Raw genomic sequence first — 27,945 nt, forward strand, 5'->3', positions numbered from 1 at the left:
CTGAAGACATGGAGTTTCTGGTCTCTTGGAAGATCCTCTGTCCCTTATGTGGGTGACTCAGGCTTGGTATTGCTCTCACTTGGAGAATGATGGGAATACAGCCTCTCCAGCACATTTCCTCCCATACAACGCCGCCCTTTGTCAGAGATTTTTTTTATCAGTCTTGGCTGGGCTCCTGATGCTGCTTGATTTTCTGAGACTATCTGTGCCTTGGTACCTAAAGGTTCTTGAGAGAATATTTTTCTTAAGTGTCCTCCCTTGGGGAGCGGCAGGTCATCTCCCTGGTTCACATCTGTAGTCTTGTCTCTCCTGCCAGTTAACAGGATGGTATGAACAGAGGTCGTATTTATTCCCCCAAAAGAGAATTAAGGAGCTGATGTCACACCGATGCGTACACATGTGTGCACTTGGATGGGTTTGGTGGGCCCTGACCCTGGGCCTTGGGCTTCCCAGGTGGTGCTAGTGGTAAAGAACCTGTCTGCTAATACAGGAGACATAAGATATGCAGGTTCAATCCCTGGATCAGGGAGATCTCCTGGAGAAGGGCATGGTAACCCACTCCAGTATTCTTGCCTGGAGAATTGCATGGACAGAGGAGCCTGGAGGGCTACAGTCCACGGGGTTACAAGGAGTCAGACACGACTGAAGGGACTTAGCACACACACAAGAACCTGGGCCTTAAGGCGTCCCCAAGGGCCACATTGGACATCAGTGTGATGTTGAAGGCAGCAGATGACTGTACCTTTGGGATGGGAACATTTCAGGGCAAGGTCCATTCCAGCCAGTTCAGTAGTAATGGAACGAGAACCTTGTGGGGCAGCGGTCAGAGCCTGGGCCTGGGGTCAGACCATCATGGGTAGATTCAGACCCTGTCACTTTCTGGTGTGTGTGTGTGTGTGTGTGTGTGTGTGTGTGTGAGAGAGAGAGAGAGACAGAGTGACCTCGAGTTAGTTTCTTTCCATTCCACGTGAAACTAGATAACAGCGGTGCAGGTTGGTGGGAGGCTGAGTAACTCAGTCAGGTCCCGCCATGAACACGAGTCCTCAGAAGTTTGGGGAGAGGTGTGTGCGAGAGTAGGAACTCCCCACATTTTGAGCTGGATATTTCCCAAGCACTGCAGGCATTCCGGGTCTTGCCTTCAGTCTCCGATGTGGATGTGGGCATGGAAGGGCATGCTGGGTGCCTTCCTCTGCCACCCTGAGGAGCCCCAAAGCTCTATAGAAGGCGAAGACTTTGGAGGTGAAGATACAGCTGTTCCCAAGGGGGAAGGTGCCGTTTTAAGACAATCCAAGGACTCAGTTTTGGACACCTTTGGTTAAAAATGACCTTGAAAGGCAGATCTGCAGATGTTAGGGATCTTTTAGTATTTTTGAGCTTGAAAAAAAAAAAAAATTCTAGCATGAGCAAGGGGACAAGAGCGAGAAGGAGCCATCTGGCCTGGTTGAGGGGAGAAAATGAAATTGCTTGGTTTTCATTTGCAGCAAAGCACACTGCGAATTTTTTTGCAAATGTTAATAAAGACAGAAAACAGTGGGACCACAGAGGCCCCCCGCCCCCCGGCTGCTGCTGGAAGCTCCTCCATCTTGGAGCCCCTCCCTGGGTTTGTGTGGATTATCACATTGGAAAAGGACAATTTTCAGCCACGGTGGGTCACCGAACTCAGCTGCATTAGGGAAAATCTCTTTCTTGGAGCCCAGAGCTCAGCGTGAGAATGACTTCTTGCCGGCTCTTGGCCGAGGCCTTGTCTCTGAGCTGAGATCCCAGCCCGCGGCCAGCCTGGACGCTGTCTCCACTGTTTACTGCTTAGCAGGGAAGAAGTGAACCAGATGTGATTGGTTCGAGATGAATGAGGTTACCATTGTGTTTCTGGCTTTTCCAGTAGTTCCTAATTGGTTGTGAGAGGTCCCCTGGAGAGAGTGAAAGAGCCCTGGATTAGCAATGGGGAGATGGTTTAAGTTCCCCTTGGGCAGGGCACTAGCCCTTTCTGGACTTGTTTGCCACCCATAAAACCTGTAGCCAAAACCCCAAACAAACAAAATTATCCCAGGGCAGAGATAAATTATCTTCATGGCAAGCTTCTTGGGTTGGCGTGGGAATCAGAATCAAAGAAGCTGAAGAATGGGGCCAGGCTTGGGTTTGGTCCCATCTCTGTTTCTTACCCATCCGGATGTAAAAAGGCTGAGCCACTTAAGAAAGTAGCAAGCATTTCCAGGGGCCAACACTGAATAGCAGGAGTGGCAAATACATACATGAGTGCATGCTAAGTTGCTCCAGTCGTGTCCAACTCTTTGCGAACCTATGGACCATAGCCTGCCAGGCTCCTTTGTCCATGGGATTCTCCAGGCAAGAATCCTGAGTGGGTTGCCATGCCCTCATCCAGGGGATCTTCCCGACCCAGGCATCTAACCCACATCTCCAAAGTCTCCTATATTGGGAGATGGGTTCTTTACCACTAGTGCCAACTGGGAAGGTCCGGTGGCAAATACATTTAGTCTCAAATGCCAACTCTGATCGATTAGTAGAGCCTGCTGAAGGGTGGATCAGGCTGGGTTCCTTGGGCTCAGCAGGAAGGAAGGCCAAGATCAATTATTGATGTCTGTTGTGGTTGGAGGAAGGTGGAGTGCTAGCCCACAGGGTAGATTTGGGGAACCCTAGGGTGCTAGGTGGGCTTCCCAGGTGGCACTAGTGCTTAAGAACCCACCTGCCAATGCAGGAGACACAAGAGATGTGGGTTCAATGCCTAGGTCGGGAAGATCCCCTGGAGGAGGGCGTGGCAACCCACTCCAGTATTCTTGCCTGGAGAATCCCATGGACAGAGGAGCCTGGAGGACTACAGTCCACAGGGTCACACAGAGTCGGACACAACTGAAGGACTTAGCACCTACAGGGTGCTGGAGACTAGCTGCTGGGAACCTGGGTGCTCTGCTGTCACTGGCTTTGTGCACTATGGCCTCAGACAAAGGTTCTTAATTAGGATACATTCCAAAATAATCATGCCTGGGTGTCTGTGTTCTCGGGAAATCTGATCGGTACTAGTGCAGTGCTGGGCATGTGTAGTTTGAAGACATCGCTCAAATGATTGCAATGTATTGGGCTGGCCAAAAATTCTTTTGGGTTTTTCTATAAGATGTTACAGAAATGCCCAAACAAATTTTTTGGCCAACCCAGTAATTTTATCCTCATAGAGAAATACTCACTAAAGGACAATTAGCCCTTGACAGCTAACTGAGGTCTCAATCACTCAGCGGTGTGGTGAGGGGGAATGTTAGACTCTTCCCTACTGTATCAAATGAACTTGTGAGGCACTACAAAAGATGGTTTGGCTGGTGGCTACAATGAGTGAAGTGCATAGGCCAAAGGTGCAACATGAACATGGAGGCCTGCAGGCCAGATCCTAGCTGGAGATGTGTTTTGTTTAAGGTGCACAATGTTTAAGACATAAAACTGACTCAACATTAAAATATTGGGTGTGAGTGCGTGCTTAGGTCGTGTCTGACTCTTTGCGACCCAATAGACTGTAGCCCACCAGAATCCTCTCTCCATGGGATTCTCCAGGCAAGAATACTGGAGTGGGTTGCCATTTCCTTCTCCAGGGGATCTTCCTGACCTGGGGATCGAACCCATGTCTGCCTGCCTCTCCTGCATTGCAGGTAGATTCTTTACCTACTGAGCCACCCAGGAAGCCCAGGTAAAGTATACATATACCATATGGCCCAATAATTCCACTCTTAAGTATACTTCCAATAGGAAGGTGTACATGTGGTCCTAAAAGGCATGTATAAGAATGTCCATGGTCTCATTCTCCATGAGAGAATGATACCTGGAAACAACTCAATGTTCATCAGTTCTAGAATGCGTATAGGAGTACTACACAGCAGAGAATGAATGAATGAACTGCTGGTGATGGCAATTTGGGGAGAAATCTCAGAAAACTGGTATTGAGCAAAAGACCCCAGAGGTGAAAGTGAATACACAGAAGAATTCTATTTATATAAAGTTCAGAGTCAGAAAAACGAAGCTATGGTGTTAAATTAAGTCACGATAGTGATTCCATTTGGGCGTAAGTCGGGGAGAGCCTGGAAGAGGGCTCCAGGGGCTTCTGGGCGCTGGTTTGTTCCTTTTCATGTTCTGCTTGCTGGTTTTACGGTCGTGTCCAGTTTCGGACTATTCATGGAGATGCGCATTTCAGATCCAGGTACTTTTCTGTTTATAGGTTATATTTCAATATATTGCATTGTTAACAAAACAGAAAGTCGAAAGAATTCTAGCCAGCTGAAAAGAGACGTAGCATAGAACTCTAGGTTTCTGCTTTCCTTGACAAAGGGGCCCCTTCATGGCAAGAGCAGGCTAGGGGTGAGCAGGGGCTGCCCCCTCGGGGCAGGTTTTCTGTTTCAGGTTGTCTGTTGGGATTTGCCTTTGATATGCTGCCCTCTGGGACTCCCAACCTGCTTCAGAGAGAAAGGCTTTGCCGGTGAGGGATGGGTGATGTAGAACGGGCAAAGTCTCCAGGTCAGGCTGGCTTCAGTCCTGACCATGTGGACACTTAGAATTTTGTAGCGTTGGGCGAGTTATTTAGTCTCTGTGAGCCTCGGTTAACCTGTTTGCAAAGCCAGAAGAGTAACACCCACTTCAAAGGATTGTTCGGGGGTCGGGACAAGATTAGGATGAGAAAACGTGTGTTGTGCCTCGTGGCTGTGTCTGCTTGGCAGAGTGACATTTGCCTGGTGCTCTCCCTTCATGTCCACTGGGAGCATGAGACTCTATGGTTGCTGAGATGTGGCCACCTGGACCCATGTCCCTTTGCTGAGGTTGACGTGGGAGATGGGTGACCTTCTCTCTGGTCCAGTCCTGTGCGCCAGGGCCTGGCTTGCATGGAAGGGCAGAGCCTTCTTCTGGCTGGTTAGGACCAGGCGCCCAGGCAAAGTGATGCCCATAGCTCCTCATAGCTAATACTGCCCATCACGGTGCCAGGCACTCCTGCAGAGGCAGACATCTGCTTTGCCCTGTGGACAGCTGGGAACCTGTCATCTTCACTCCCTTCTTGCTCCTGGTGCCTGCTTCTCCATCCTGCTTGCAGTGGCCAGAGCAGCCCTCCTTAAGGGAGGGTCCTCAGGAACACTGTGCCTCTGGAAGATGCTTGCTGGCTGTATCTCTACTGCTCATCAGGCTTCCTTATCCCAGGAATCACCCGGGCTTGGAGATGTAGGGGCCAAGTGACTTCCCCTCTCCAAGCTTCAGTGGCCTGATCTGGAAAGTGGGCGTTGATCACACCTGCTCCTCCGAGCTGTTCAAGAATCCTAACTATGACTGTGAATAGTCATAGTCGCTGTTACTGTCGGCCGTGAGAAAGCATCAGGTGGGCCATTGAGGGTCGACTTTGGGGTAAAGGATGTGGTTTGAAATGGCCTCTTTGTCTCAGAACAATCTGTTTTGATTTATTTGACTGTGGGAATTTGAAAACAGCCCAAATGCTTTTCCTCCTCTTGTTCTCTCTCTCCAACACTCGGATTTCCCCTCACTCGCTCGTTGACTCACTTCCCGCTCAGAGCCCTCTTGCTTACACTTGTTCACACTTACCTGCTCACAGTTGAAGTGCAGGTGGGAGGTCAGATGCCCCAGACGTTTCTCCATCTCCCTCAGAGGCTTGTGCTCTCACAACTACTTACACTCGGAGGTGTGAACGGTCATTTTCACACTCAGACTTCTCTCCTGACCCTTGCTCCCCCTCACCCCCTCCACCCTCCCCACCCCTCCAAGTCCCAGCAGAGCCTTGAGGTCAGGAGATCTGGGTCTCACTCAGTTTCTTTAACCCCAAGACTCTGTGGCTGTGTGACACAGGCAGAATCACTCAGCCTCTCTGGGCCTTGGTTTCCTCTCTCACAACAGAAGCAAAGCTACCAGTTTACATTTAGAGGGATCGTCACTTTCTTCTGCAGTATCTCAAAGGCTTGGAGATAAAGTTCTTTCCACATCTTAGTTTCCCTGATGCTGCAAATGAGTGGATTCGATCTCATTAGGCAGACTGTGCGCCAACCTGAAGTTGCTCTTTAGCCCTTTCCCGGTGCTGAGGAGACATCGTTTTATTTGGAGCCTAGAACTTAAAATGAGGTCAGGAGAAACCAGAAAGTTCAAGATGGTGATTCATGCTTGACTTTGGAGAGACACAACGTCATAACATCTCACTGGATCCCACTCCTCTTCCTCTTGGTGTCCCCAGGAGAGGTGACTTGGGAATCAGGGATGGTGGTCAGCTTGCCACTACTGATGCGGGAAGAGGGTGGAAATCAGGAGCAAGAGGCTATGTTTCCTGCACCGACTCCAGAGGAAGGATCCACTTGATTTTGTGTCCCTGTCTCTGCCCCAGGTTATGGCAAATACATGGCATATACTGTCCTCCTGAATACTTGCAACAGCCCTACATGTTATGTATGAAAATCATTCCCATTTTAAGGATGGTGAGACAGGCGCCTGGGAGGCACAACTGGGTCTGTGACCTGGCAGCGACCTGCACTTGTGCTAAGTTTTGACCCCCAAAGCACGCTGTCCTGAGCGGCCCCTTGGTGCCAACGTGGAGTGGGAAGAAATGGGATTTCAAGATGGGAGTCTGAAAATTGATCCTCCTCTGGTACAAGCTCATTATGAACCTTGGGTAAATCTCTTACCCTCTTTCGGCCTCAGTCACTCATTGTAAGGGCTTCCTAGGTGGCTCAGTGGGTAAAGAATCTGCCTGCAATGCAGGAGGTACGAGTTTGATCAGGGGTCGGGAAGATCCCCTGGAGGCAGGCATGGAACCTACCCCAGTGTTCTTGCCTGGAGAATCCCATGAACAGAAGAGCCTGGCGGGCTACAGTCCATGGGGTCACAAAGAGTCAGGCGCGACTGAAGCGACTGAGCACGCACGCATGCACATTCATTGTAAACTGGAGAAGACGATCAACTGATCCCTAAGTCCCTTTCCAGCGTGATATTTTGTGGCTGTCTGGGGTAGTATGTGCAGTGATTTCAGGCAGTGATTCAGAGATAGGGTGCTGGGGTTAAATCCTGCTGCAGAGCTGTGTGGCCTTGGGTAGGTTACTCAACTTGTCTGATGCACAGATTTTCCATCTGCAAAATGGAGAGAAGCTCAATGCCTATTGCATAAAGCTGCCATGAGGGCTGAGAGAGAGAGTACCTGGGACAGTGTTAAGTGTTGCCGTGTGAGCCAGCGCTCATTAGGCTTTTATGATCTGTCTTGGCCAACGCTTTCTCTAGGGGTATGGACATGCTGCCTGCCACAGAGAGCCCATCCCAGAGTCAGAGGCATTCCGTCCCCAAGTGCTATTACACACGGATCACCATGATGCCTTTGGATTAAAAACCATTTGCCCATCAGATGACCTTGGAGTTTCTTAACCAAGGTACCATCTTCGGCATCCCAGATTCTGGATGCCAAAGTGAAAAGGGTCTGTGATGACTTAGTCCAGTGGCATTCAACTTACTTGTGGTCACAGACCTCAAAGAAAGTTCACTGTGGAGCCTCTGAAACAATTCAGAGACGAGCTGCCCTGTTGAAGCAGACATAGGTGGCTGGTCCCCCCCTCCCCTTTCCCTCTCCACGTGGGTGTCTCTTGAGGAACCCCTGGGAAACCCATTCTGAGAATCACAGGCCATTAGGTGACCGTTAATGAAACTGAGATCCCGAAAGGGGCATGAACTCACCCAGGAATCAGAGGCCGACACGTCTGCCAGGATCATTTTCATTCACAGTAGCATTTTCCGTTCTTAGAAGAGGGCTCTCCTGTGTTTCTTTTGGCCGTTGATCTTAATTAATCACCTAGAGATGAGTCTTTCAATATTGACACTTCCTTAGCGTCTGAAATTTCTGAATTATTCTCTTCTGCCTTCCTCAAAGTCATAGGTAGAGGCGGATGGATATTTATTGTTAAATCAAGGAACATGGGGCTTTTGACTTGAAATCTTTTGAAAAAGAGTATTTACCCAAACAATCCTGCCCGACTCTGTAAACGTATTTGACCGAAATAAATAATAAATAAATAAATTGTGAGCAGAATGAATCCACAGATAGGGTAGTTTATAGGGGCTCTCAAGAGCCCTATTGAGATGAAGCATTTTCCCCACTCCTGCTTTTGCAGCCCTCCACCCCAATTTGGTTTTCCAGATCACAAGATATTCTTCCCTCAACACCTAGTTTCCGCACAGATTTAACCAGCAGTGACCTGCCACATGAAGAGCTTTACTAAGAATCAATAGTCTTGGGTCTCTGGTATGGGTTCCATGCCTGCTGCATATAAAACACCCTGGCAGTGACAGCAAGATTGATGCTGGCAAGACATCTGGGGCGTCACAGCACAGCGGGTCCCCCCTGCCCATTTTAAGGGCAAGGAGATGGCCCAGAGATGCTTGGTGGCTTGCCCAAGGTCACACGCAGTGATTTGGAGGCAGGAGCCCATGTCCTCCAGGATTCCAAGGCCAAGCCCCTTTCCAACATGCTGAATCCCCTCTTTGCTGAAGCCAGGCTGCCCTTTGCTTTAAGATACAGGTAATAAACCAGTCTGTAGTGCCTGCATGGGCAGGGAGAGAGGTGGAGTGTGCTATTAATTAGAGGCTGCCTTTTGGAGTCCCTGAACAGGGTTAGCTAGAAGAGGTGCCATCAGAGCAGGGAGAGAGGTATTCTGAGACATGTGCTGAGCATCCATTGAGTCCTGATGGGAGGTTCCAAGAATGGAGAAGAGCATTCCCAGGCTGCAAGTGTGGGAGAGACACATGTGAATTCAATTCAAGGCTGGCGAGGCTTGCGCTTGACTTCCCAGCACATGGTGCTCTGGGAGTGGGTGGGAACACGGTCTTCTCCAAGCCTGACCCTGGCAGCCCGGCAGATGTGTTTATTTCTTCCTTTTCCACTTGGGAGGCAGGCGTCTGGCAGGGGGGTTAGCCAGGCAGGCTGTGGGGGCCAGATCCTGGCTCTTGCTGTTGAAATCCGGGATCTGAGGCTAACTCATCTGCTTCCATTTCCTCATCTGTGGAACGGGGAGAGTAATGGTAGTGTTGGCATGGATGGTGTGATGGTGAGGCCTTAATGAGGTGGTCCACTTAGGTGCTTAGAGCCCCATGCGCCCTGACAGATGGGATGAGCAAGCAGCTTATATTAGCTGCTAGCCTGGGGATCTTACATGGGTGTGTATTTCTCCATTTAAAAAATAATGTTTATCGCTTTTTTTCTGATTGTAAAATTCACTCATACACAAACACCAGTTACCTAAAGATATCCATTGGTAACACTTTGCTGTAGGTTTTTCCACTTTTACTCCTGTGCATTGTGTGTATGTATGTGTGTGTGTGTGTGTGTGTGTGTGTGTGTGTGTGTAATTGGGCATGTACTGTCAAAGTATGCTTTTCAAAAAATTATACATCCTGAATCACATGTCAATCTAGAATGAACAAGGATCAAAGACTGATTTGACTTATAAGTGAGGGAGCCAACAGGAGGAGCCCATGGGTAAAGCTGGTTCTCAGGAGAACTAGAGTCAGCACTTATGCATGCATGGGGGGAAGAATACTGGGAGATGGCTGGGTTGGATACACAGAGCTTACTCCTAACTTCTGGGTTATCTTTTCTACCAGACCAAAAAATTCACCTGTAACCTCCCATGAGTCAAAGTTACATTTCTCTAGAATCCTCTAGATCAGTGGTCCCCACCCCTTTTGTCACCAGGGACCTGTTTCATGGAAGAGAGTTTTTCCACAGACCTGGCTGGGGAGGGGAGGATGGTTTCAGGATGATCCAATCTCATTACATTTATTGTGCACTTTATTTCTATTATTATTACATCAGCTCCACCTCAGATCATCAGGCATTAGATCCCGGAGGTGTTGGACCCCTGCCCTAGATAATCACTCCTTGGGTGCGTCTGCTTAACAGTGCTCCAATGTGATGTTGAAAGTTCAGTTATCATTTATCCTACCAGTATCTATATATTCTTCCTGATCATATGCTAGCTAACTGCACACTTCACCTTCTGTACTTAATATGCCCTCACATTCATTTCTTTTCAAAAGCAAGTTTCAAGGAAGGACCAGGAGTCCCCCAAGGGTGTGACTCACCCTTCAGCCCAGCTTGACTGAGGTGCCCCACCACCTTGGGGTCCCAGGGCAACGGCATTGGCCTCATTTGCCTGCTGCATTGTCTTGTGCCTATCAATTTCATTCTCTCTGTCTCCCCATCTAGACTGAGTTTTCTGAGATCAGGGATTTGCTGAGTTGATCCATCTTCCGGATCCTTCTTTCCCAAGCGCCTCTGCCATGCTTGTCGAGTGAGCGAACAGGGATGTTAAGAGGCCTGGCCTTCGTCAGTTACAAAAGCTGAACCGTGCTGTTCCGAACTAGCAGGGCTCCTCTCCAGGACTGGCTGTGTCCTTCTGTTGAGTCAGAGAAGCTCCCAACCCCCACTTAAGATCTCAGCCTTTTCACTGCACCCCCACCCCCACCCCCACCCCCATGCCTGATTCTGCCATTTAATTGCGTTTGGAGGGCTCTACACACTCGGTCTAGATAACTCGGCTCTCTCTTCTCTGTAGCACTCTTGAGACTGAGCTGAGTTCCTAACTTTCTTTTTCCTAATCAAGGTCTTAAAGGGGTAAAAAGTTCTTGGCCACCTCCAGCTGTGGAGGGAGACGGTGATGGAAGGATTAATCTCTGAGCGATGAATTTTAAAGCCCTCTTGTTCCACGTGTTGGGAAAAAAACCCCATCAAAATGCTAATAGATCTGCCATCACCTCCCGCAGACCCTTTTCTGCATTGGAATATATTTACAGGGAAATATATTGAGCAGGGAAGAATTACAAGGAGTTGGGGTGCCTTTTTCCCTGATTCCACCGCAGCCCCGTGGGTTGTAAAGGCTGAATTAATAGCTCCACGTTGCAGAGGAGAGTTGTGGTGGGCTGCAGGCTTGGCCCTTCAGTTATGAGTTCTCAGCTTTCGGCTTCCGGGCTAACGGCAGGGCGGCTGGTTTGGAAACATCTCTATTACTGTCGTGTGGCTTTTTAATCCTGATTCTCTCAGAGGAAGAATAGCCTCAGACAGGCGTTCCTGTAGGTGTAAAGCTGGCTGCACAGCGGATCCCCATTGAGTTCAGGGTCTGCAGCGTGTTGAGACTCATTTTGTGCCAAAGTCAGCTTCAGCACTGAGATGGTCTCAGCTCTTCTTGAACCCTGTGCTGGGAAACGCTGGGTTGTTCTTGAAGCCTTTGAAACCCCAGGCATCTTTGTCCAAACAGCCCAATGGCCTGAGAACTTCTCAGATGCATCCTCTGGAGACAGGATACTTACAGGGTTAGCCTAATGCACACTGGACTCCAGAGAAGTGGTCCCAGAACTTTGGCTACAGGCAGCATCATGAGTGCCAGTCCTTCCTCTGCCTGGTCCAGCTCTGTCATGGCAGACAAGTGACCTCTCTGAGCATCACTTCCTTCCTTTGTTAGTGAAGAGGAGGATGCTGACCACTTAGGACAAGAGTAATGGGGCTCAAATCTTTCATTTTTCTGTGCTTCAGATGACACAGTGAAGCCAGGGCCAAGCAAGCTAGGCTCCATCTTCAGAGATAAGTCCCTTAAACCGTTAGGGCTCCTGGGTCCCTCTGGGTGCTTGTCTGACAGGTCTGAGGGAGCCCCAATCTCCTTGTGAGAATGAGTGAGCCTTACTTAGCAGATAGTCTTGTTGATTCTTTTTCCCTTTCTCTATGAACTAAACCAATGTTTGGGCTTCCCAGGTGGCGCTAGTGGTAAAGAACCCACTTGCCAGTGTAGGAGACATAAGAGATGTGGGTTTGATCCTTAGGTCAGGAAGATCTCCTGGAGGAGGACATGGTAACCCACTCTAGTATTCTTGCCTGGAGAATCCCATGGACAGAGGAGCCTGGCCGGCTACAGTCCATGGGGTCGCAAAGAGTCGGACACGACTGAAGTGACTTAGCATGCTCGCAAACCAATGTTTAGTTACATAAAAACGCTGTGGCTCAGGTCACTTTCCTGTCTGTGAAATGAGAAGGGTGGTGATTCTGTCCTTGCAGTGTGGGAGGAAGAGGAGTGAAGATCAGAAGCACAGTCAGCTCCAGGGGAGGCACAGCCTTTGTCCCCCCGCCCCCCTGCCCCCTCGGGTACCAAAAAGTGCTTCCAGTCAGGAAAGAGGGGGAGTAGATGCAGGGCAATGCCTGCTGATGACAGGGCAGTCTCACCAGTTCTCCTTCCTGTTCCGCCAAGCATCATAGGGGTGGCATCTGTCCCATGGATCCCAGTACTATGCGGAGGGCACGGGAGACCCTGACTGGCATGTGCAGAAAAACTCCAGACCTGACGGCAGGTGCTGAGAAGGGGAGATGATCTCTAATGACAGTTGCAGTGAGAATAAACAGCTTCACATGTTAATTTGTGGGGAAGGTACATCTCTCTTTGGGGCCCTTCCACCCTCCCCAAGCCACCAAGAGCTAATGGGCTCAGATTGGGAGTCCCTCACCAACCAGGCAGATCCTCCTGGGCCCTGGCTAACAGTGCCAGCGCCCACTGCACTGTGCCCAATGGCAGGTGTGGCCCTCCCCTCCCAGACTGAAAATAAATCACGCCTCCCAGTCTTTCTGAGGATGTCATGGCTCCCACTTCAGCCCCATCGAGACCCTGGGACACAATTAACAGGCTCATTCAGGGACTCGTCATGGGAATAGAGGGTGATGGGGCTGAGTGACAGGGCTGGCGTCCCTGGAAGGCACTCTCCCTCCCCTAGTGATACAAGTGAAGGTGGAGAGACAAGGCAGAGGCGTGATGAGCTCAGGCGGCTTCATTAAGGGCTGCCCGGGGGATCTTTGAGATGCAGGACGCAGCAGGAACTCGTCCTGAACAAGCCTCGACTCCTCTCCCTCTCCCCCACCCCCACACCGACCCCCTGCATTGCTAATTTAAAACAAAGCAAAACAAAACCCCAGCTTTGCTTTGGAGCCATAAACTGCAGAGCTTTTATCCGTCAACAAGCGATGCATCTGGCTGGCAGCAGCCCAGCCTGGATCCTGTGGCCTGGCATCAGTGTGGGGCGAGGGGGCCCAAGGCTGAGTTGCCTTCCAGGACTCGCTGAGGATGCTGCCCCTTTTTTGGGCGCAAGACCCAGAGTCCTTGTGATCACAGAACTCAGAAGGATGGCTGGTCCACCTAGGGTGGCTAGTAGATAGGGAGAAAAACAGAGAGAGAGACAGAAAGAGAGAGAGAGATTTCTAGCAGGAGCTAGCCAGGAAAAGGCTCATCATTGAGCTGATCACCTTCTTCCGTCTCTCCTTTTCCTGCTGCCTCTTCCAGGAAGACGTCCCAGCTCTCCACTCTGAAATCCTACTGACTTGGGATTCTAGGATATCAGTCATCTTCAACATTATCTGGAAACTTAATATATAATCAGTCAGAAAGTCTCTGTTGTGAATTAAGTGGTAGGCTGTATATACAGGGTATAGATGCCATCTGTTCTGAGTGTAGACCCCTGAGGGAGAGAGGGCAGGGTCTGAGGACTGTGACTTTGCACCACTAATCATGGCCACCACCCTCTTTATAGAAAGTAGCAACAAGTTCTTTCATGTAATTTGTATGGCCTCTGAGGGCTTATTCTGTGCTGAGCACCGTGGGAATCACTTACAATCCCTTAGCTCATCTAATCGGAGAAGGCAATGGCACCCCACTCCAGTGCTCTTGCCTGGAGAATCCCAGGGACGGGGGAGCCTGGTGGGCTGCAGTCCATGGGGTCGCTAAGAGTCGGACACAACTGAAGTGACTTAGCAGCAGCAGCTCATCTAATCTACAGCTCAGGCCACTGAGGTAGGACTGTGGTGGTCCAGAATTTGCATGTGACTAATGTGAGGTTTAGTGGGATAAGGAACTTTCTCAAGGCCCCAAGGGTGGCAGGTGGCCTAGTTGAGACTCATACCTAGGCCTGTGGGAGAGGAAAGCCTGGCCTGTTGACCACGTTGTTTACTGCCATTCAAAGCTGAGGGCACTCCACCTACCACCTACCCTGCCCCACATTGCAGAGAGGCAGCAGGCTCTAGTGGGGGGGTTGCTCCCTTTGAGCCTACTCACAGGTAACCATCCAAATGGTTCTACACTGTCCACTGAACCTGACCTTTCAGCCATTTTGTTGTTGTTCATTCACTAAGTTGTGTCTGGCTCTTTGTGACCCCATGGACTGCAGCACGCCAGACTCCCTGTCCTTCACTATCTCCCGGAGGCTACTCAAACTCAGGTCCATTGAGTTGGGGGTGCCATCCAGCCATCTCATCCTCTGTCGTCCCCTTCTCCTCCTGCCCTCAATCTTTCCCAGCATCAGGGTCTTTTCCAATGAGTCAACTCTTTGCATCACACGGCCAAAGTATTGGAACTTCAGCTTCAGCATCAGTCCTTCCAATGAATATTTAGGGTTGATTTCCTTTAGGATGGACTGGTTTGATCTCCTTGTTGTTCAAGGGACTCTCAAGAGTCTTCTCCAGCATCACAGTTTGAAAGCGTTAATTCTTTGGCGTTCAGCCTTCTTTATGATCCCACTCTCACATCTGTACATGACTACTGGAAAAAACATAGCCTCTTGGGGTCCACAGGAAATTAAACAAATAGTTAAGAGTCTTTCATTCCTTCTCTTATCTCCATTAACCAACTTCTGCCTTCTCACTTTTCATATAAAACCTGTTCTTTTATAGATACATTCACTTCCATCTGTCCTATTCATTTCTCCATTTATCTGTCCATCTATCCATCATCCATCCATCCATCTATGTGTATCATCCATTTCTGTTTCCATGCATCCATGCATTCTTGCATTCATTTATCCGTACATTTCTGCATGCATGTATCCATCGTACGTCTTTCTATATCTTTAATTATTCATCCATCCCTGCAGCCAACTACAGTCTAGTTCCTTTTTCTCTTCTACCCTTCAGTTCTTGTGTAGATCCACTCTCTACCCATCTATTTATTCATCTATCATAACAACTATCCATTCATCCAACTATTATGTGCTGAGTCAGGAATTGAGACCACAGAGCAGGTAAAACATCACCCACATCCTTCAGTCTGATGGATGAGAAAAATCACATGAACAAAAAAATAGACTGTGCTCAGATGCTGACTTTACTAGCTATATACACAAATTATTATAAGAACCCAGAGAACAGTGATTAATCATGACTGTGTAAGTCTGGGAAGGTTTGTCAGAGCAGTTATTGAAGAAGGGTTTTGCAGGATAAGTAGGAGTTTGCCCAGTGATTTGGGGAGTGTGGGGGTGGGGCTGAAGTTCAAGATTAGGAAAGGCAGAATGGACTTCCAGGCAGAATGAAAAACAGCCAGATCTGACTGAGTGTGATGGTGTGGCATGAGTGTCCAGGTCAGTTCAGTTTAACTGCGGGGTCTGTGCATATTGCAAGAACCTGAAGATGGACCTGGCAAGTCGGATGATAAAAGGTCCTGTATACACAGGGGGAGGCCAGGAAACCCACTGAAGCAGGAGAGGAAGACATGGGCTCTGTCTGACAGCAAAGGAGAGGGCATGTTGGAAGGAACAGAGGCAGCAGGCTGGTAGACAAGAGGGAGCCTATTTGCAGCAAGCAAACCGGTGACCTCTGGCTGTGCCCAGGCTGGGACCAGCAGGGGCAGTGAGGATAGAGAAACAGGGATGACTGGGGAGACATGGGATGGAAGAGAAACAATGACTGGGAGAAGAGTGAAGTCTTTGATCTGGGTGTCCTGTTCCACAGGTACTCTGCTTTTGAAAAGCCAGTAGGCTATATACTCCTAGTGTGTACACCATTGTGTATATGTGTGTATGTGTGTGTGTGTATACTATTTCAACTTTAATATAGAGTAGAAAACATCAGGGTAGATTTTTAAGTCTCTCATCTGGGTCTTATCCAGGATACTGAAGTGGCTGTCAGATTTTTTTCCTATATATTTGTTTTAAAATGCAAATTTGCTTTGCTTCAAAGAAAGAAAAGGAGAAAGAAGATCTAAGTTTTGAACCAGACCTTACAAAATCGGAGCACTTAGCTAATATCATTACTAACTAGCATTGACTAAGCTCTTACTGTGCATTTCATGGATTCCAAGATACTCTTCTTTATATTTTTTGCTTCTGTTAGGTCCATACCATTTCTGTCCTTTATTGTGCCCATCTTTGCATGAAATTTTCCCTTGGTATCTCTAATTTTCTTGAAGAGATCTTTAGTCTTTCCCATTCTATTGTTTTCCTCTATTTCTTTGCACTGATCACTGAGGAAAGCTCTCTTATCTCTCCTTGCTATTCTTTGGAACTTTGCATTCAAATGGGTATATCTTTCCTTTTCTCCTTTGCCTTTCACTTCTCTTCTTTTCATAGCTGTTTGTGAGGCCTCCTCAGACAGCCATTTTGCCATTTTGCATTTCTTTTTCTTGGGGATGGTCTTGATCCCTGTCTCCTGTACAATGTCACGAACCTCCGTCCATAGTTCTTCAAGCACTCTGTCTATCAGATCTAATCCCTTGACTCTATTTCTCACTTCCACTGTATAATCTAAGGGATTTGATTTAAATCATACCTGAATGGTCTAGTGGTTTTCCCTACTTTCTTCAATTTAAGTCTGAATTTGGCAATAAGGAGTTCATGATCTGAGCCACAGTCAGCTCCTGGTCTTGTTTTTGCTGACTGTATAGAGCTTCTCCATCTTTGGCTGCAAAGAATATAATCAATCTGATTTCGGTGTTGACCATCTGGTGATGTCCATGTGTAGAGTCTTCTCTTGTGTTGTTGGAAGAGGGTGTTTGCTATGACCAGTGCATTCTCTTGACAAAACTCTATTAGCCTTTGCCCTGCTTCATTTTGTACTCCAAGGCCAAATTTCCCTCTTACTCCAGGTATCTCTTGACTTCCTACTTTTGCATTCCAGTCCCTTATAATGAAAAGGACATCTTTTTTGGGTGTTAGTTCTAGAAAGTCTTGTAGGTCTTCATAGAACCGTTCAACTTCAGCTTCTTCAGTGTTATCGGTTGGGGCATAGACTTGCATTATTGTGATATTAAATGGTTTGCCTTGAAAAAGAAAAGAGATCATTCTGTTGTTTTTGAGACTGCACCCAAGTACTGCATTTTGGACTCTTTTGTTGACTATGAGGGCTACTCCATTTCTTTTAAGGGATTCTTGCCCACAGTAACTCTTAAAGAGATGGGAATACCAGACCACCTGACCTGCCTCCTGAGAAATCTGTATGCAGGTCAAGAAGCAACAGTTAGAACTGGACATGGAACAGCAGACTGGTTCCAAATTGGGAAAGAAGTATGTCAAGGTTGTATATTGTCACCCTGCTTATTTAACTTTTATGCAGAGTACATCATGCAAAATGCCAGGCTGGATGAAGCACAAGTTGGAACCAAGATTGCTGGTAGAAATATCAATAACCTCAGATACGCAGATGATACTACCCTTATGGCAGGAAGCGAAGAACTAAAAAGCCTCTTGATGAAAGTGAAAGAGGAGAGTGAAAAAGTTGGCTTAAAACTCAATATTCAGACAACTAAGATCATGGCATCTGGTTCCATCACTTTATGGCAAATAGATGGGGAAACAGTGACAGACTTTATTTTTGGGGGCTCCAAAATCACTGCAGATGGTGACTGCAGCCATGAAATTAAAAGACACTTGCTTCTTGGAAGAAAAGCTATGACCAACATGGACAGCATATGAAAAAGCAGAGACATTACATTGCTGACAAAGGTCTGTCTAGTCAAAGCTATGGTTTTTCCAGTAGTCATGTATGGATGTGAGAGTTGGATTATAAAGAAAACTGAGCACTGAAGAAATGATGCTTGTAAACCATGGTGTTGGAGAAGACTCTTGAGAGTCCCTTGGACTGCAAGGAGATCCAACCAAGTCCGTCCTAAAGGAAATCAGTCCTGAATAGTCATTGAAAGGACTGATGCTGAAGCTGAAAATTCAACACTTTGGCCATCTGATGTGAAGAACTGACTCCTTGGAAAAGACTCTGATGCTGGGAAAGATTGAAGGCAGGAGGAGAAGGGGATGACAGATGATTGGATGGCATCACTGACTCAATGGATATGAGTTTGAGCAAGTTCTGGGAGTTGGTGATGGACAGGGAGGCCTGGCATGCTGCAGTCCATGGGGTCGCAAAGAGTCGGACACAACTGAGCGACTGAACTGAACTGAAGGCACCCTTGTTAAAAAAATATTTTAAGGTCTCTGAAATGGGGATGCATCATACAAAAAGTGATGTCATAATCAAATAGCTTAACAGGCACTATTTTCTCTTTATCAGAAACCCATAAAATAATGGTGCAATTACAACCCATGGAGTCTTACATTCAAGAAACAGGGTATTATGTGCCAGGCTCTTGGCTGAGTCCTCTGTGTACATTTGTCATGTCATCCTCAGATGCTGTGAGTCATCAGCTGTTGTTAACCCTGTTTCCCAGATGAGAAGCTGAGGTGTGGAGCAGGAAGTTCATTTGCTCAAGGTCTCAGAGCTAGTCAGAGTTGGACTCAGGATTCTACAGTTTGTCGTGATCCACATAGTCAAAGGCTTTAGCATAGTCAATGATGCTGCAACTGAAGCTCCAATAATTTAGCCACCTGATGTGAAGAGCCAATTCATTGGAAAAGACCCTGATGCTGGGAAAGATAGACGGCAGGAGGAGAAAGGGGCGAGAGAGGACAAGATGGCTGGATGGCATCACCGACTCAACGGACATGGGTTTGAGCAAGCTTTGGGAAATGGTGAAGGACAGGCAAGCCTGGCGTGCTGCAGTCCGTGGGGTCGCAAAGAGTGACTGAGCGACTGAACAACAACAGGATTCCAAGCTGTTTCACTTTAAACCTGCAGGTGGAGGGGGTGGGGGGGGGAATTTTTGGATAAAAGCTAGAGCAAGTCCACGGCACAAGACAACCTGGTCAACCGCGGCCGCCATCACCCTGCCGGCCACCTTTCAACGCTGCCTCTTGTCTCCAGCTGCCCCCCCACCGGCCTCCACATTGCCATCTTGGCCCTAAACCCTAGGATTCCTTTCCCCTCCTCAGAAGGCTCTGGGTCTAACATCTGTAGTGACTTCCCTCCCCCACAGAGAGGAGGGGGCTGGGAGGAGATCTCAGGGGAGAGGGGAAGACATTCCGAGCCCAGCTGGTTTCCCTCACACAATGCAGATTTGCTTAAATGGGAATTAGGATTAGTGCCGGATTTCACCTCTCCTGGCAGGCTGGTAATAAACTAATCTCCTCTTAGGCTGCAGGAAGACAAAATTCCATCGAAGACTGAAGACAGCTTCAGGCTCGGGAGTGCAAAACCCGAAAAGTAATTTTGTTGTTGACGGGCCTTGCTCGCACCTCCTGACATGCAGCCTGAGGCTGCTTCCCAGCGTGGCTGCAGCCTTTAATTTTGTTAATGTGTGACATTCACCCAGGCTGTGTGGCTGACGGGCACACTTGACATTAATACGTGTTCCTCGCGGTCCCTAGAGCTCATAAAAGCTCATTATCAGTTCTGAGCCTGTAAATGTAGTTCCCGGGCTCAGGTGGACCAGGGACACGGAGATGCTCCAGGGAAGTGGAACAGTGGACAGCTATGTGAGCCAAGAAATAAACTCCTGCCTCATCCAGGGAACAAGACCTCCCAGGCCACCGGGAGGTGAGCAGAAAAGCAACTCTGCAGGCTAAACTCTGAGTTCAAATTTGCATTCAAGCAAAGGGGCTCCTGCCCTGCTATTTGAAGGGAGTTAATCCTGTATTGTGGGGCTTCCCTGGTGGCTCAGCACTAAAGAATCCTCCTGCCAATGCAGGAGACTTGGGTTTGATCCCTGGGTTGGGCAGATCCCCTGGAGAAGGAAATGACAACACACTCCAGTATTCTTGCCTAGGAAATCCCACGGACAGAGGAGCCTGGCGGGCTACAGTCCGTGGGATCGCAAGAGTCGGATACGACTGAGTGACTAAACAACAGCAACAACAATAGGGGAAGGCAGTTTGTCAAATATGATGTGTGCGGAGCCTCTGCCTGGCCGTCCAACTTCGAGGCATCCAGGCTTTGGAAGTGCTTGAAAACCTCCACACAGAAGTGAGTGCACCAAGGGGACCATGGCCACAGGTGGTAACAGCCAGAAATGGAAATACGCACGGTGGGCGAGGTGAGGGGTTGCGGTCCACACCTACCGTGGAGAGTGTGCAACTGTGAAGAAGACTCCAGAAGATGCCTGTGTGCTCACTTGCAGGGGTAGACATGGTCTCATGGAGAGCTGGGGTTGTATAACACTTGGAAGATCCCATGGTATAAAAGGTTGCACTGTCTACATGTGGGCCCCCATGGGTACATGCTAATACACACATGTACACAAATATGGTGCTAGTGGTAAAGAACCTGCCTGCCAGTGCAGGAGACATGAGAGACGCAGGTTCGATCCCTGGGTGGGGAAGGTCCCCTGGATGAGGATATGGCAACCCACTCCAATATTCTTGCCTGGAGAATCCCATGGACAGAAGAGCTTGGTGGGCTATGGTCCATGGGGTCACAAAGAGTCAGGCATGATTGAAACAACTTAGCATGCACACACAGACATATGTGATTACATGGACTATAACCTGGAAGGTCATATTACAGGGATTGTACAGTGAGTCTATCTGTTAAACAGGATAAATGAGTATGGAAAAACTTGCAGTTTTGTAGTTAAAAATGAAAATTATATACATATACATCCTTATCCATATGTGTATGGATGTGTATGGAGACGGATATGGCTGTAGGTGTATCTGTGCATGTATATGTACCGTGAATTACTCTCACTGTAGCTTTAGTCTGGCCCACGACACTCAAGGCCCCCTGGACTGACACCGTCTGGATGGATGTCTGAGGCAGAGATAGCCAAATAAAACGAGGTCATGTCCTCCGGCCAAGCCTTGTTCCCCATCAGTTAGCAGGGAGTTCCGAGAACTTCTTTTATGCATCGGGTGAACTGGTGCTGGGATCTACAGGGCAGACCTTGAACTCATTGCTCTCCTTGAACCATGCTTCCCCCACCATGGAGAGGGCAGTTTCAAGGGCTTGACTTCCCCGAGTGTCGTCCCGGGTCTGTCCCTTTTCAGCAGTATGGCCGGGTGGGCAAGTTAACGCCTCGGAATTCATCGTGGTCCTCATTCCTAACGGGGCCATACTTTCTCATGGGATTGTTGAGGGCGTTGGGATCGTTGTCATTATTATTTGAGGCAACACGAAATTTGACTGGGGCTTCCGTGCGGCCGGTCATTGGAAGTCAGGGATGGGGGCCCCGGCCCTCCCTGTTTCTGCTCAGCTGTGTCTTTTGCTCAGCTGGGCATGTGAATGAGCTGATCCTCTGGAACCGGCCTAAGCCTTGGCTGACAGGTATGCAGCCTGGATGCGGAGAATATGATCCTTCTCCTGTGACCTGGGAACTCTTTGTCAAACTGACAGAGAGGAGGTAGGGGGTGGGGGGAGAGGCTGGACTTCTGGGTCCTGGGCTCTGAAGCTGAGTTGTTTTTCTCACCATCAGAGTGTTCTCCACTTACTACTTGTCTGTGCCTGAATACCAGATCTTGAAAGTGTGGGTCTGCCCCAGAGCCTGCATTCATTAAGCAATGATTAATTCACTTTTGCATTTTCAAAATGACTCAGAGAGCCTTTCCTTCGCCTGAGGAAAGCTGAGTCCCCACACCGAGTTGATAATATTCTAGCTAGAAGCAAAGAGACGCAGTGTGGTGCTGTGATCAGCATGCTCCCGTGTCATCACAGGGCCGTTGTACAGGCTCCCGGGGTTATTTTGGAAGACTGGAAATACACCCCGGGCCCAGGCTCTGAGGACGCCATCTTGCGACCCTCTGTGGGGCTGGGTGCTTGCTTCTGTCTTTCTGGGCCCTGGCTGGCTTCTGTATCACCTCCCACAGAGATGGGAGGTGAGAGTGGGTGAACATCTAAGTGACATGGCCCCCAGAAGCCACATGCCCCCTATCCCTTGCCTTATTTATTTATTTTTGGCGGTGCTGGGTCTTCGTTGCTGCATGGGCGTTTCTCCAGTTGGGGCGAGTGGAGGCCACTCTCTAATTGTGGTATGCGGGCTTCTCATTGTGGTGGCTTGTCTGGTTGTGGAGCACCGGCTCTGGGCACATGGGCTTCAGTAGTTGTAGCGTGTGGGCTCAGTAGTTGTGGTGCATGGGATCTTCCCGGATCAGGGATCGAACCCATGTTTCCTGCATTGGCAGGTGGATTCTGTACCCCTGAGCCACCAGGGAAGCCCCCTTAGCCTCTTAAAATGTGTTTGTCTTTGTTCTCCTTCTAGAGTTTATCCTGAAGCCACCATCAGAGAGAGACCTCAGGAGAACCTTGACACCCCAGTCAGGAGAAGACACCAGTTGAAAAAGGTAAGGTTGGTTCCCTGGAGGCGCGGATCTCAACTTATTCAAATAAGAGGGTCGAATCTTCTCTCCTCTCCCTGCTCCCAGACCCTCTGTGGCTGAGTGAGAAGGCCTTCAGCTCATACTAGAGGCTGCAGGGCAGGCGAAGGGTGGCTTTTCTCTTGTCCTCACCCCCAGATGTTTGCTCTGTGATGGGAGCAAAGGTGAGGGGTGAGGGATGAGGAGAAAGAGGCTGATGCTGAAGGAGGGATCTCACCAGACTTGGTGCTGCCCCACCAATGGGGCCGAAGGTCAGGGTTGGTCCTGAGACAACCCAGGAGATGAGGGTTGAAGGGCTGGAGGAAGTGAGCCCTCCGGGGGAAAGCAGAGCTCCTGGAGGCTCACAGAAGGTCCCACCTCTGTCAAGGACCCCTACCTACCCTGCCCTCCCCCACATGCCCCTCCCCCCACCTCTCCCCCACACCTTCCCTCCCCCCCACACCCCCTCCCCCACACCCACCATAATCTTGGGATTGTGGAAGGAAATGCCTTCCTAGGGTGATTTCCACCCCACCTCTCCCCTCATCCCCTCCCCCATTCCAAGATTCTCTTTTTGGATAAAGCTTAAATCCACAAGTACTAGGATCAGTCATCACATTCCCCAATGGATTGGGAATGAAAAAGCCTTGATCTACTTCTTGGGTTCTGGAAGCTTCTTGGGCTGCTCACAATCCCAGGTCTGGTGATAGGCTGGGTCACCTCATTTTTTTTCCTGAAGGTTCCTGAATGAGGAGCCAGGATGTTTTGCTTCTGGCTCAGTCTTTGCCTCGTTTTCTCATCTGTAAAAATGGGGCAGCAGTGACTTGAATCTCTGTTCCAACCACATGTCCCCAGTTGCTGAGGTCCCAAGACCAGGGCTGAGCTACAGTAGGAAGGGACAGGTGGTGGTATCGGGGTGGGGGGAGCAGCAGGGAGGCAGAGGTTTGGTCAAGTCTGTGGCGAGGAGAGGGGATTGGGAAGCTCTGAGAGATTTGATTGCTTGCCTTGGGTAAAGGATGACGCAGACCCTCAGGGGAAAGACCATAGATGCAGGCCACAGAGGTGCAGATGGAACTGTGTTTGAGTCCCAGCTAATCAGAAGAGTCAGATTTACTAACCTTAGTTGAAGCTTCTCCATGCCAAGTGCAGGGTTAAGTGCAGTCCCTGTACCAACAGCCATATTGTCGCCTCCATCTTAGGGAAGAGAAAACCAGGCCTCAGAGAAGTTAAGTGACTCGCTCAAGTTCACACAGCACTGTGTGGCTGAATTTGAAGCACCTCCCTGAACCACCCAACCATTCTTGTGTATTTTGCTTACCGGTTCTATGACTTGAATCTTAAGGTTAAAAAATTCCTTGAAACCAAATCACATCTCTGAACTTCATTTCTTGAAAAAGACACAAAAGTCTTTTTAACAATTTTTTTTTTTTAAGTTTGAGCTCTTGTTAACGTCTCTGAAGGTCTTGGTTTTCTGGTTTGAAACCCCGTGGTTGGGCTTGCATTTGGTCGCTTTCTGACTCACTAATCTGATGTTCCACCAGTCTCCAAGCTCGTCCTGTCAACGGTGGAGTGTGCCTCCTGGCTAGCTGGGGTTATTTTAGGTTGAAATCCGAGGCAGAGTGGCCAGGTCCTAGCAGTAGATAAAGCAGGACCATGTCAAGGGCCACCCAAGTGGACAATGCAGAGGAGCAGTGAGGCCAGGAATCGGGGTGGGGGGCTTCTCTGGAGCCCTCACAGCATCTGTCCTCCAGCTCCATGGGCTCCACCAGTTACCTCGGCCGTAATCTTCAGGGTAAACCTCCTGGCAGCGACTGCCCTGATCCCTGCAGGAAGCAATCACCTTATCAGAGCCTGGATTCCTGCCTGATTTTCTTAATCAGGGGAAGGTGCTGAAGTGAGTCAGAAATAGCTTAACTTCCTCAGGATCTTTCTGTAAGGGATGTTTCTATATCAGGGGAAGCCTTGGGCCTTGGGTGAGAGGAAAGAGTCTCTTGAAGTACAGAAAAAGAAAAACAGTAAGGGATCGTTGATCTTGGTTTACCATCAGCAAGGCTGCTGAGACAGCAGTGATCTCGCCTGGCCTCTGTTGTTAATCAGGAAACAGAAATGTTACAGTCACAGGGAGCACGTAAAGATGACCATCAGCAATGGGCAGATAGGCGTGCACTGTTGTGGGAAATGTTTGCTGGCGTCTCGTAGCCAGACTGACGGAGGGAGAGTCCCAGCTCTGCCCTTCAATAGCCGTTTGACTCCAGATGAGTGCTTTGATCACCCAGAGTGATCTCAGTTTTCTAATCTATTAAGTGGGCAAATAGCATGCGCCCCCACTGGGTGGTTGTAAGGGCCAGGAAATCGCCAGCGCAATGCTCCTGTTTGCTTTGAACGAGGGTCGCTCCCTGGAATGATGTGGGTGGCCTTCCGAGGTGACCTCTGTGAAGAGGCTTGGGCTCTTGACATGAGAAAGCTGGGTGTTTGTGAGCACACAGTGAGGTCACCCTGGAGACACATACCTCTTTCTGTACGTGATCTAAAAATGGCCCGAGAGGAAGCGCCTGGGTTGTGTCAGTTCTCTGTTCTGACACTCCTGGGGCGTGAGGCCACGTCGGGTGTGAACAGTTCTTCCTGAGCCTTAATTCCATGGTTTACGTTTAACTCCCAGTGATCTTTCCTGGACCCTCTCCGGAGGTAATCACGGATCCTCCCTACATCCAGGGAGGCAGGGATTAGTAAGCTCTTTTTAAGGACAACTGGGATTCTGGAAAGTGGTAAATTATTCTAGGGTTCACCTCTAAAAAAACCAAGGTTAGGACCCAAACCCAGGGTTCCTGCCCTAAAGACAATGTGTTTGCCATAGCACCCCACAGCACCCACAGTCCCCTCAAAGGCACCCCTCCACATTTCCAGAGGCACATTGTGTGTGTCCTTATGGACTCCACATAGTACTACAGTGGCTCCCCGTTGTGCCCACAGAGGCACCTAAAGCATTCAGGAAGCACCCCCAGGACTCGCATCATCACTGCATGGCGTTCATGGTGGTCTCCATGTGGCTGAACAGCACCCTGCATGCCTGCAGTGATGCACCACGGCAGGCACCCACATTGGCACTGCTCCTATGTTCTCCACCCAGCCTTGCATGGAGTTTGGAGCTCAGGAAGAATGGAGAGTGCCTTGATGTTTTTATCTCCCCAGCCAGCCCTTTACAGCAGGCTGAGCAAATGAGTGAAGGCAGCTTCCTGGAAGCCTCCAGATCATCCTCCTGCTGAGAACTCAGCAAGAAGCAGGGGGCTGGTGGGGGTGGGTGGTGGTGAAGAAGGCCTGGCTACCTAGAGCCTCTACTCACTTATCTATTTTCCTTTTGTTGCTTGTGCTTTTGGTGTCATATCTAAGAATCCATGGCCAAATCCAAACTAATAAAGATTCACCTCTGTGTTTTCTTCTGAGTTTTAAGACCTTAGCTCTTACATTTAGGCCATTGATTCATTTTGAGTTAAGTTTTGTATATGGTTTGAGGTAGGGGTCCAACTTCATTCTTTGGCACATGAATATACTTGGACAACCATTGAAGAGACTGTTTTTCTCCATTGCATAGCCTTGGCACCCTTGTTGAAAATTCATTGGCTATAGGTGTATAGGTTTGTTTCTGGATTCTCAGTTCTATTCCACTGGTCTATTTGTTGCTGTTCTTTAGTCCAACTCTTTGTGACCCCGTGGACTGCAGCACACCAGGCTTCCCTGTCCTTCACTATCTCCTGGAATTTGCTCAAACTCATGTCCATTGGGTCGTTGATGCCATCCAACCATCTCATCCTCTGTCATCCCCTTTTCCTCCTGCCCTCTATCTTTCCTAGCACCAGAGCCTTTTCCAATGAATCAGCTCTTCACATCAGATGGCCAAATTTTTGGAGCATCAGCTTCAGCATCAGTCTTTGCAATGAATAGTCAGGGTTGATTTCCTTTAGGATTGACTCGTTTGGTCTCCTTGCTGTCCTCTGGTCTCTATGCCTATCCTTATGCTGTTACCATGCTGTTTTGATTACTGTAGCTTTATGTGCAGTTTTTTTGAGTAGTATTAGTATATTTTAAAGCTCCCCAGGTGACTCCAAGGTACAGCCACCATTGCACACTACTGGTGTTTAGAGGAAGATGAAGCACAGTCAGGGAGGCTGCCAGAGTGATCCAGGGCAGTGCAGGGCAGAGAAGATGTGACCCTGAACTAAAGTTTCAGTCACTGAGGTGAAGAGGCCATGATAAAGTTGGAAGAAGTTAATGAGGGAGACATCCTGATTCTCCTTGATTCTGGAAAGGCTTCAGAGATGTCAAACAGAAGCCAGTGGTCCAGTTGAGTTTGATTAACCTCTTACCCAACCCCAGTGTGATTTGGAGGAAGACCTGAGTCCCAGTCCAGCTCGTCTACCTGTGACTCATGACAGTAACCTAGTCCTTCTCTGCTTTCCAGGATATTGTCCATACCAAACCTTTCCTTTCTTTTCTTTTTCAAGTTGTTTTAAATGTGCACAAGAAGGTCATCCCAGGACCACACACACATTGTCCCTGTGTTTTTCCCTCTGAAATGTCCCCTCTCCCTGACCTGGTTGGCTGTGAGAACAAGGCCAGACCGACCCTTCACTCTGTGGGGTGACCACTCCTTAACATCATGGATAGTTAATAATAAGTCTAAACTTTCTCATCTAAAGAATAAGCAAAGTATTACTTTTCTGTTCATGTAGCAAAAATGAGCATAACATGCCCTTAAAGTTTTTATTTTTTTTTAAGTAATGAAATACATCTACACTGTGAATCACAGCTGAAGAACTTTCAGATAGCCAGATGTGGCAAAGAGGGAGGGAGTATTCATTTTCAGATGCTTTTTAGCATCACAGAGGGGAAATGCCTTGCCCAAGGTCACAGAGCTGTGGAAGAGGATGGGCTTACCCTGCAGGTCTTCTGACCTGGACTGGTGATCATCCTGCTGCACCCAGCCATCTTTTTATTGGTTAACAGTGTGCAATAGGGCCTCCCTGGGTGGCTCAGTAGTAAAGAATGCACCTGCCAATGCAGGAGACATGGGCTCGACCCCTGATCCGAGAAGATCCCATATGGTGCAGAACAACTAAGCCCGTGCCCCACAACTACTGAACCTGTGCTCTAGAACCCAGGAGTTGCAACTACTGAGCTCAACTTGCTGCAACTACTGAAGCCTGCGCACCCTAGAGCCCATGCTCCACAAGAGAAGCTACCACAATGAGAAGCCCTTGCACCGCAGAGAGTAGTTGGGGACAAGAGAGTAGCCCCAAACTCGCCACAACGAGAGAAAGCCTGTGCACAGCAATGAAGACCCAGCACTACCAAAAATAATAATAATAATAAAAAAATGTGTAAAATAATGTGGGTTAATTAATAGCCTACAAATAAAGAAAAAAGCCCAAATCAGCTGGCAGCGCTGCTTTGGCGGCCGTGGTAGTATATTATCTGCCCAGGGCTGTTGATGTGAGAAGAAATGAATGGAGACGTTCC

The 27,945-nt window shown here is 48.8% G+C and overlaps 1 protein-coding gene across 7 annotated transcripts in view; it reads left to right on the forward strand.

Moving 5' to 3' along the window:
* Window positions 1-27,945, forward strand: part of TSPAN18 (tetraspanin 18) — a 195,194-nt gene that overhangs the window by 16,092 nt on the left and 151,157 nt on the right. For all 7 annotated transcript variants that reach the window (XM_081545885.1, XM_081545882.1, XM_081545884.1 and 4 more), the window contains one exon: window positions 22,338-22,419. The gene's annotated coding sequence lies outside the window, so the exon portion shown is untranslated. The remainder of the gene's footprint in view (window positions 1-22,337; window positions 22,420-27,945) is intronic.

Source organism: Giraffa tippelskirchi, chromosome 11 (assembly GCF_054371585.1).
Source record: "Giraffa tippelskirchi isolate mGirTip1 chromosome 11, T2T-mGirTip1v1.2.pri, whole genome shotgun sequence".
In the NCBI taxonomy this organism is placed as follows: domain Eukaryota; kingdom Metazoa; phylum Chordata; class Mammalia; order Artiodactyla; family Giraffidae; genus Giraffa; species Giraffa tippelskirchi.